Raw genomic sequence first — 11,357 nt, forward strand, 5'->3', positions numbered from 1 at the left:
TTTGGCACCTCCTGTTCGAAATTTCAGTCCTTGTCACTGCTCTATTCCGGATGCCTGCCATGTCTAAGTTCCTTTGCAAAGTTGTGTTGTATATTATCTGTGCACAAAATCGACCTAAGAAGATAAGATGTATGAGACTCATCATGCTTGCAGCTATTTAAATTCAAGCTGGAGTCGATGCCTTTCTTTAGAGGGCCTCAGTATCCTATGGGCTTGGCACTCCGTGGAATAAATTTAGGCCTCGGTCGGCACCAACAGCTTGTTTGGCAACTGAGGGAAGGGGATTGGAAATTTACACGAGGAAATTAATGGTGAGATTAAGATGAGAATTTGATTTTTCATCTCAGTCTCTTGTTTGGTAGAGGTGGTGAAAATTGATAGGGAGTTTAGTTGGAGATTAGATCATTAATGAAAACGGATGGCTGAGATTTGTTTAGGCGAAGTAAAGGAGGAATTCCCTCCCAATTACCTGCCCCTACCCAGGTATTGAAAAGGAGGGAGTTCATTCCTCAATTCCCCATCCCATCCCACCAAAATTCCCATTTCCCCCAACCAAACAAAACAGTTAATAGCCTCATCTCTCTAAACTCCTAATCCTCCTAGAAACTCCCTCCAACCATACAGACCGCAAGGGATAATTATAACCAGGTAAAACGGTCACCGGAGGGGATTGGGTTGATCCCCTCCCACCACCCAATCCCTTTCACCACGGGATTATCATTTGGTTTGTTTGGACAGGTAAGGGATTGGTGGGATTGATTTATTTGGACTAAGGTTTAAAGATTTCATTACATAAATTTTAAATTGTCACGAACAAAATTGCAGAAAATTCAAAACACCACCCAAAAAAATCAAAAAATTCAAAAAAAATCAAAAAAAAAATACAAAAATGGGAAAATAACAAAGACTGGCTGTACAATTTATGTCATGATTATTACAAAGTCTAGAAAAAAATGTCAATTCATATTAGAATATAAGTGCACACTAAGATTATAGATTCACACATGTAGACCTCTATTACAGTAATAAGTAGCAGGGATTAAATTACATAAATTGAAGCTAAATCATTAATATCTACTTGTAAAGTTCCTCAATTAACAGCACATTTCTCAGGTACATCACAATAACATTCTTGGTGCAGCAAACAGAAGTCCCTGAAAAAACACATGAGACGGATTATCACTGGAAAGAAAACTGCACAATTCAAAGGCTGAAAAATAGCTGATCAATATGCTCCTATATGGTCAACAGCCACATATATTTCCAATAACGAGAAAGTTTTAGGTTATTTAGTTCCAGAGGTTCAATAAGTTCCATGAATAATTTAGGTTTCACTGTGAACATTTCCAATTACCTGCAAAAGGGAAAGAATGCTTATCTTCATATGATAATTTGATTACATCATCCTCACTATACAGATCAGTCTATGGCATACACATGTTGATGTATTATGTACAAAAAAAAGAAGAATATTGTGTCACAACAACAACATATAATAGCTACTCCTATAACCAATAGTTGCTAAACCACATGTTTAAGCCCCATTGAAATAGCTTAACTAGCAGCAGTCAACAGAAACTACAGGTTAATAAAAACTACGTCCAATAGACAATTCATATATCCAAAACATCAACTGCATGACAGGCACCTAAAAAGTGTCTAATTACGGGAATAAGATCAACTGCATGATTTCTCTATTTATACACTTCTAAAGATCTGGTGTTGGTCTATGAATTAATCAAAAAAAGCACATTGAAAGGAAAAATGGCACAATCTACAGTTGTACTCTTCATCAAAGTAAAAAAATTCAGTTTCAGAGAACTGAAACTCCCAAACCTGCACATGATCTGAGACTGAATTTTCTAGCTAAATTTCAGCAACCTGAACCATAATTTCAGAATTTCAGAATTCAGAATTGAGCTCAATTTCAGCAGGTCCCCAACATATACACTGCACTAATGCGTGGGTAAGAAACACAAGCACATTCAGAGTGTATAGATGGAATTGATGTTCCTACTCTTGTTTGTTTTTAAAACCAAAAGAATTGCATATTCTTGGGAAGCTGTTAAGAGGAAGATGTGATATTTCTCTGATCCATTTCCACAGTGAAGGACGCATTTCACAAGGGGCATCCTAAATTCCTAAAAATGATGGCATCCTTTACAGAATTACAGGGTCATGGGAATCAATAATCATCTTCAGCTTTCGTGGAACACGTGTTGTAATAACAAATCCAATGGCCAAAGCAGTTGATAGACACTCAAACTACCAGAATTAAAGGGAAAAAAACAAAACAGAAACAAAATCAGAACAATACCAGATTCTATGCTAACTGACTAGAATATACTTGCTGTCCAATTTCAGCTAATGACTCTGAACAAACACATGTCATTCTCTATTACAAATGCATATATGCCATTCTCTAGAACTAATGCAGAGCAAATCTGAGCACCCAGGGACAGTAGTAAAACTTAGTACTATATAAATCTGAGCACTGTTTAACAGAACATTATCGAAACTCAAGAACAATTAATTTAGGCAGGACATAAACAATAGAAACTTTAGGCAGAACATACCTCACAAAAGCACCCAATCTCATGTATATCAACCCTGTCAATACAAGAAAACCAGGTAAGACAACATGCTCTGAAAATTCGTGTGAGCTACTTACTACACTGCAGGGCTTGCATTGAAAGCTGAAGATAGCAATGTTAGCTAGCTTTTAAGCTAATTAATTAGCCAAAACTAGCCTAATTAACAGTGTGAAATTAGAAGGGTAGGTTTGTTTAGTGTTTTGCCGGGTATAAAGGCTTCAGGTTGGGTTAAATTATGCTGCTTGTTGGGGGGATTAACACTTAACAGCCGCAACTTTAGACCTTAGACACCCACAAATGTATCTTGAAGCTAATTGTCTGTAATGCTGATAATTGACAAGCATGCATGTGCCATCTTGAATCGTCGATGGAGTTCAGAAGAAGGATGGTGTTTGACATACCTAGCTGATGTAGCAGAAGATGCTCCTCGAGGAGGTTCTTGTTGGGAAAGACCCGGCGTCCGGACAGAGGTGACTGAACAGAGAAGTAATTGCCAACGGATCTTGCATGGAGGGATGGCAGCAGAACATAAGCTTCTTGAAAGAGAATGGGACTCAACGCGATGGTGTATTGATCACGGAGATTTACATATGTAGGCCTCATCCTTCCCTTACCCAAGCAACCGATTTATGGAAATAGTATCGGGTGGATTAGGAAGGAGAGCCAATCACACAAGGTTGCCATGTATAGTCTAACACCCCCCCCCCCCCCCGCAGTCGCAACGTCGCTAGCGAACATTGAGACTGGAACGAAACTCGGTGAAGACCGGAGTGGGAAGCCCCTTGGTGAAAATGTCAGCATACTGGGAGGACGTGGGCACATGAAGCACACGAATGGCCCCGACAGCAACCTTCTCCCGAACGAAGTGAAAGTCGATCTCGACATACTTCGTCCGTTGATGTTGCACCGGGTTGGAGGAGAGGTAGACGGCACTGACGTTGTCGCAGTAGACCAGGGTGGCCCGCGACGGTGGAGAGTGGAGCTCATGGAGGAGCTGGCGGAGCCATGTGACCTCGGCCACAGAGTTGGCCACAGCGCGATACTCGGCCTTGGCGCTAGAGCGGGACACTGTGTGTTGCCGCTTCGAGGACCAGGACACGAGGTTGTCCCCATGGAAGATTGCGTAACCAGACATGGAGCGCCGAGTGTCGGGGCAGCCGGCCCAGTCTGCATCGGAGTAGACGGTGAGGTCGGAGGTACAAGACCGCTGGATGTGGAGGCTTAGGTCCAGTGTACCCCGAATGTAGCGGAGGATCCTCTTGAGAGCGGCAAGGTGAGGCTTACGAGGGTCATGCATGTGGAGGCAGACTTGTTGTACGGCGTAGGAGATGTCCGGCCTGGTGAAGGTCAGGTACTGAAGTGCGCCGGCGAGACTGCGAAAGTCGGTGGGATTGGACACTGTAGGTCCCGCCACTGAGGAGAGCTTGGCACAGGTGTCGACCGGCGTGTTGCATGGTTTGCAGTCAGCCATGCCGGCACGTTCCAGGATGTCGAGACAGTACTAGCGCTGGTTGAGGAGGAAACCTGACGTCTGCCTGGTGACACTGATGCCAAGAAAGTGGTGCAATGGCCCAAGGTCCTTCATGGAGAACTCGGACTGGAGCGCGGAGCTGGTCCACTGTAGGAGCCGGTCAGAGGAGGCCGTGAGAACGATGTCGTCCACGTAGAGCAGCAAGTAGACAGTGTCGGTGCCGCGGTGAAGAATGAACAACGATGTGTCGGACTTGGCCTCGGTGAAGCCGATGGACAGCAGGTAGGTGGCGAACCGGCTGTACCATGCTCGGGGAGCTTGCTTGAGCCCGTACAAGGACTTGTTGAGGTAGCACACCATGTCGGGACGGGTGGGATCAACAAACCCAGGTGGCTGGATGCAGTACACCGTCTCTTGGAGGGTGCCGTGCAGGAAGGCATTCTTGACGTCCAGCTGGTGGACGGGCCAGTCTCGGGAGACAGCGAGGCTGAGGACGGTGCGGACCGTGGCGGGCTTGATGACTGGACTGAACGTCTCGTCGAAGTCGACGCCCGGGCGCTGAGTGAAGCCGCGGAGCACCCAACGGACCTTGTAGCGGTCGAGGGAGCCGTCAGCGTGAAACTTATGCTTGAAGATCCACTTGCCGGTGACGACGTTGGCCTTCACAGGACAGGGGACCAGATCCCAAGTGCGGTTGGCGAGGAGAGCGTTGTACTCCTCCTCCATTGCGCTACGCCAATTCGGATCGGCGAGAGCTGCCCTGTAAGTCTTGGGGATGGGAGACAGCGGAGTGGCATGGAGGTTCATGCGAGTGAGCTCCTTGCGAACGCCGGCCTTGGCTCGTATGGTCATGCCGTGGTCGTTGATCACAGGTGAGACACCGAGCTGTGATGGCAGAGCCGTGATGCCGGGGTGGCGCGCAGACCGAGGGCGACGAGGAACATGCACAGAGGAAGGCAGCGTGGGAGCCTGGGGCGCTGAGAAGGCCGGCTCCGTGCTGCTGTCTTGGCGCGGGGAGGTCGGCCCAGGACCAGCCGAGGGGGGCTGGCGGGGCGAGGCAGGCCTAGTGAAGGCCGCAGGGGACGAGGCCGACCGGTCAGGGAAGTCCGCGCACGGCCCAGTGGAGGCCAGCCCAGTGGTGGAGTGGGTGGCAGCCGAGCCCAATGATGCCGTGCCGTCAGTTCCAGCCGACGGGGAGAAGTTTGGTGCAGGTCCCTGGGCAGCAACAGACTGTAGTCGGCGAGGGGCACCAATGGGGGCCTGCACAGGAGCCGAGAAGTCCTCCAAAAACGAGAGATCAGCAGCACTTGTAACAGTGTTAGTCAACTCGGCAAATGGAAACGAATGCTCATCAAACACGACATGCCTCGAAATAATAACCTGGTTGGAAACAGGGTCAAAACACTGATACCCTTTATGGTGGACGGGGTAGCCTAAAAAGACACACATGGTGGATCGGGGTGCACGTTTGTGAGGGGTGGTGGCGGAGAGGTTAGGATAGCACTCGCAACCAAAGACACGGAGGTGTGAGTAGGTGGGGTGAGTACCATAGAGGGCGAAGTGTGGCGTGTGATGGTCGAGGGTTTTGGTGGGGTGTCGGTTGATGAGGTGAGTGGCGGTGTGCAGGGCCTCAACCCAAAAGGAGCCAGGGAGGTGTGCCTGAAAGAGGAGGGAACGCACAATGTTATTTAGGGAACGGAGAATGCGCTCGGCTTTACCGTTTTGAGGGGAGGTGTGAGGGCAAGACATTCGAAGGTGAACGCCGTTGGTGAGAAAGAACGTGCGGGCAGCGGAGTTGTCGAACTCACGACCGTTGTCACACTGAATGCTGCGGATGTTAGTGGCAAATTGAGTTTTGACATAAGCAAAAAACTGTGATAACGTAGTGAACGTGTCAGACTTCAAACGAAGAGGGAAGGTCCAAACAAAGTGGGAGCAATCATCAAGAATAACAAGATAATATTTGTATCCCGACACGCTAACAACTGGAGAAGTCCATAAATCACAGTGAATTAACTCAAAGTTTGCAGTGGTCCTAGTAAAAGAGGTGGTGAAAGGGAGGCGGGTGTGGCGACCAAGCTGGCATGCATGACACACAGTGGGGTCGCTCCTCGACATGGGCACGACGGCGGTGAGGCGAGTGAGGGCGTCGTGGCCAAGGTGACCGAGATGACGATGCCAAAGAACGTCGGAGGTGGTGCTGGCGGCGAGGGTGGTGGCGGTCGGTGGGGAAGGTAGTGCTTGGTGGAGTGGGTAGAGCGGACCGGAGCTATTGAACCTGGCGATCACGGTCCTGGTGTGAAAATCCTTCACAGAGAAGCCAAAAGGGTCAAACTCGACAGCACACTAGTTGTCAATGACAAAATGTCGAACAGAGATTAAGTTCTTAATGATATGCGAAGAACAAAGGATATCACGAAGAGTAAAAGAGTGGTTAGAATGACGAAAGTTAGCTTGCCCAACGGAAGTAACCGGAATGGTAGAACCGTCACCAACCACAATATGAGAGGGAGAGGTAGAGGTGGGTGGGTGGGTGAAGGTGAGAGTACCGGTGTCGGAGGTCATGTGTGCAGTGGCACCCGTATCCATATACCATTCATTTGTAGCCGGTTGGGGAAGCGTCATGGTGTTGAAGGAGTTGGCGAGAGAGGCTTGATCCCACTGCGAGGGAGCCCCCCCAAACCAGCCCACCGACTGCTGAAGAGCGTGGGGCATGGAGGGCTGCGTCTGTGCCTGCTGTTGGGCCGGCTGGCCCAGTCCACCGAAGCCATGTGTGCCAGGAAGAAGTCCATAGGACTACGGCCCGTAGACTGGCTGTGGAGCCAAGCCGAGGGGCGGCCCAGCTAGAGCTGTACCAGCAAAGTGGGCCGGCACTGGTCACGGCCCAAGGACGCCACGGCCCATGGATCCCGGCCACATATGTATAGTGCCGGCCCATGGATTGAGTGGGCTAGGCCACTGCGCAGGTTGGCCTGTTGGGGGCTTGACGCTGCCCTGTCCAGGCGCTGTGGCGCCGTTGCCGCCGCCTTGCTTCCCGCCGCCATTTCCGCCGCGACGACAGCGATTGTGGGAGTTCCCGCCACCGTTGCCGCCGCCGCCACCACCGCCTTGGTTCCCGGCGCCGAAACCGGAGGTGTGTGCAGAGGTAGGGGCGCCAGTCTTGGGGTTGGAGGAGCCTGTGCCGCTCCCGGCGGGGAACGCTGCAGCCCGAGCTCCGGGACGAGGCGTCTGGCTGAGTTCCTCAAGATGGAGCTGTGTGCGGAGAGCGGCGAAGCATGGAAACGGCTGCTGCATGGCGACAAGTGAGCGAAAATGACTATATTGTTCGGACAAACCATTTAGGGCGGTGAGCACGAGGGTCCGGTCCTTGACCGGTTCGCCGAGGTCGCCGAGTTGATCTGCCATGGCCTTCAGTTTGCGGCAGAAATCGGCGACGTTGAGATCGCCTTGCTGGAAGTGGTGGAAGTCCGCCGTGAGCGTGATGGCGCGGTGCTCGCAATTGCCGAGGAACTGATGTTCCAAGGTAATCCAAACGAGCCGGGCGGTGGTGTCGACGGAGAGAACTTCTTGGAGGAGGTCGGTGGAGATGGTGCAGTAAAGCCAGGCGAGGACGACGCAGTCCATCTGCTTCCAATCGGCACGATGGGGGAGATGTTCGTCGGAGAGGACATGTTCCGTCAAGGCATACTTGCTGAGGGCGACGAGGAAGAGGCCACGCCACTTCGTGTAGTTTGCGGCGGCGACATCCAGTGTGACAGGAACAAGAGCCTTCACGTTGAGGACGCTGATGGCCTAGGCGTGAAGGGCGGCGCTGGTGTCGGGGTCGAGCACAGGCGCAGGCGCGGCGGAGTGAGATGGGCCGCTGCCATGAACGCCATGCGGGAACCCTGGCAGGACAGAAGGCTTGGGCCAGGAGTAGTGGGCTGGCGCCGAGCCGGGTGGAGGCAGGCCGGCTGCCACGAAGAGCGCGGCGAGGTCGACGGGTGTCGCGGGCTCGCCGGACGGTGGAGCCGAGGTGCCGACCGGAAGCATGGCCGTCGTGGTCGTCGTTGGAGCGTGGACGTCGACGGGCGGGGTCGGTGCTGGGAGAGACGCGAGAAAGGTGGAGAGCGCCTGGCGCGCCGTGGCGGACGCCTTGGCCGCAGCGCCGTCGGCGACGATGGTGGCAGTGTCGGCGGCGATAGAGAGGCCATCGGGGGACTGGAACGCCGCGCGGACGGCGTTGGCAGCGGCGTCGGCGGCGGAGTCGAGAACAGCGGCGGTGGGGGAGTTGGTGTAGGAAGCCGTGTCGTCGGCGGTTGCCATGGCGAGCGACGGGCGCAGCAGGCGTGCTACGGAAGGAAGAGAGCGGAAGAGGTGGATCGGGAGTCTGATACCATAAAAGGGAATGGGACTCAACGCGATGGTGTATTGATCACGGAGATTTACATATGTAGGCCTCATCCTTTCCTTACACAAGCAACCGATTTATGGAAATAGTATCGGGTGGATTAGGAAGGAGAGCCAATCACACAAGGTTGCCATCTATAGTCTAACACTTCTTCATCCACACGAGCAATGACGGGGAGAAGAGTAAGGGGCTCACCTGATGTCTGCACTGGGAGGAAGGAAGGCGGCGCCGGGAAAGTCAGTGGCGGCCGCGGATGCGTCTACAAGTGGCTGCTCCGGCAGATCTGATGTGAGGCGGCGGCGGTGTCTACAGCGAGAGGAGGCGGCGACGCGAGCGGATGCGGTGGAAGGCAGCGGCGCAGGAGGATGTGGTGGTGGGAGGCGCCGTGTCAAGCCCTCAATATTCAGAGAACTAGAAATGGAACCCGGAAGAGATCGATACGATATGTGTGCGCCGCAAGGACCTAAAACTAGGGTTCCTAGATCTAATTTACTTACTGAGAAAAGATATTTGAGGGTTTTGATACTTCTTTTCTTCCCAAATCAAAGTATTAATACATTTAGCAGAGAGAGACACGGCTCACTCGCGATGCCAGCTCAAAAGAGAAGAAAAAGACAAACTCGAGACAGCAACAGTGGTCCTGAAAATAAAGAACGGTCCAGATCACACGATACCGCTTTACTTTTGACTTCAGCCGCTGGATCTTCATAACTCCTCTTAACGTCTATTCTCTCCTCCTCGATTCTTCAGATATTCAGATAACTCAACATTCAGACTTGCTCTGTGTTTCAATTCAGGGTCCTGACATTACCTTCCCCTCAATAACATCCTTGTCCTCGAGGATGAAAATTTGGAAACATACTCTATATCACCGTAGCATCTTCCAAGTTGCGTCTGCCGGACTTAGATTCTTCCAAAACACTAGCCATTGAGTAACTGCAACTCCTCTCCTTGGGATCATCCTTCTCCGCATGATTGCTACTGGCTCCGTCTTGATCTGTCCCTCAGGGCCTGCAGCAGGTAAGTTGGCCATTGGCACTGCATGTGATCCCAGATGTTTCTTCAGCTGGCTAACATGAAACACAGGGTGGATGAGAGCTTCAGCCGGCAATTGCAGCTTATATGCAACTCTCCCTATTTTCTGAATCACCTTGGAAGGTCCATAGTACTTTGATCTCAATTTCAAAGATTCTCTGATCCCCAAAGCAGCTTGTCTATATGGTTGTAATTTAAGGTATACCATATCTCCCACTTCTAAGGTCCTTTCCATCCTGTTCCTGTCAGCAAAATGCTTCATTCTTTTCTGTGCAACATCCAAACTGTCTTTCAACTTTTGAATGATGGCTTCCCTCCCAAAGTGACTCTGGCCTCTTCAGATACATTACATGGGATTGAAAACTCATTGACTTGTGGTGGTGTATATCCATACAGGGCCTTGAAGGGTGTCATCTGAATCGCAGTATGATAGGTGGTATTGTACCACAATTCAGCAAGTGGTAACCAAGAATACCAGTTTCTAGGCTCTTGGAATGTCATGTTCCTCAGATAGGACTCCAAACACTGATTAACTCTCTCTGTTTGTCCATCGGTCTGTGGATGGTATGCAGTGCTAAACCGCAAATGCACCCCTTTTGCCTTAAAAATTTCCTGGTAAAGGTTGCTTGTAAAAATTCTGTCCCTATCAGTGATTATAGCCGTCGGCATGCCATGCAATTTGTGTATGTTATTCATGAACACTTCCACCACTTGCTCAACAGTATATGGGTGAGATAGAGCTAAGAAATGAGCATACTTAGTCAATCTATCTACCACAACCAGAATTACATCCTTCCCTCTTGATATCGGAAGCCTTTCTATGAAATCCATTGTAATATGGGACCATGCCATGTCAGGAATTGCTAAAGGATCTAGTAAACCAGGCACATGTATGTGTTCCCCCTTTGTAACCTGGCATATGGGACATTCCCACACCACTTGCTCAACAGTATATGGGTGAGATAGAGCTAAGAAATGAGCATACTTAGTCAATCTATCTACCATAACCAGAATTACATCCTTCCCTCTTGATACCGGAAGCCCTTCTATGAAATCCATTGTAATATGGGACCATGCCATGTCAGGAATTGCTAAAGGATCTAGTAAACCAGGCACATGTATGTGTTCCCCCTTTGTAACCTGGCATATGGGACATTCCCTTATGAACTTATCTACACTTCTCTTTAACCCAGACCAGTAAAATAGTGTTTTGATTCTATGATAAGTTGCCCTCATTCCTGAGTGACCCCCAAAAGAAGAAGAGTGGTAGGCCCTCAGCAATTCTCCCCTAATTTCTGTGGCTTCTCCCACATAAATCCTTCCTTTATATTTCAACAACCCAGATTCCAGCTTATATTCTTGATTTGGATCAACCATTGTCCCAATTATACTGAGTAGTTTATGTGCCTACACATCCCCCACATAACTTCTCTTAATGTCTTCCACCCAATCTGGAACTACAGTAATAATAGCTTGACATGGTATTTGTTCTGCTTCCTGTTGTTTAGGCAACCTGGACAGTGCATCAGCCACAATGTTTTCTCTGCCAGGTTTGTACTCAATGGTGTAATCATATTCCATTAGCTTCAGTAGCAACTTGTGTTGTATTCCTTCCACTAACCTCTGTTTCATCATAAACCTCCGACTTTGTTGATCAGTTCGGATTACCAACTTCCCCCAAGGAAGTAATGCCTCCATTTCTTAAGTGCTTCCAGAATGGCAATTGCTTCCTTTTCATAGACAGATTGGCTGTTAGCTTTTGGTCTAAATGCTTTGCTAAAGAAGGCTATTGGCCTACCAGATTGCATTAACACGGCCCTAATTCCTGATCCACATGCATCTGCCTCAATGACAAACTCTTTGTCAA

General features: G+C 49.8%; 1 long non-coding RNA gene across 1 annotated transcript; it reads right to left on the minus strand.

Moving 5' to 3' along the window:
• Nucleotides 1–892: 892 nt before the first annotated feature.
• LOC136354702 (uncharacterized) lies at nucleotides 893–8,974 on the minus strand. Its single transcript, XR_010738286.1, has 4 exons — nucleotides 8,651–8,974; nucleotides 2,996–3,096; nucleotides 2,577–2,610; nucleotides 893–1,154 (listed from the first exon to the last, which is right to left on the minus strand). It is a non-coding gene; the product is annotated as an uncharacterized lncRNA (long non-coding RNA).
• Nucleotides 8,975–11,357: the final 2,383 nt, after the last annotated feature.

The sequence above is a fragment of the Oryza sativa genome, chromosome 12 (genome assembly GCF_034140825.1).
Source record: "Oryza sativa Japonica Group chromosome 12, ASM3414082v1".
NCBI classification, from domain to species: Eukaryota; Viridiplantae; Streptophyta; class Magnoliopsida; order Poales; family Poaceae; genus Oryza; species Oryza sativa.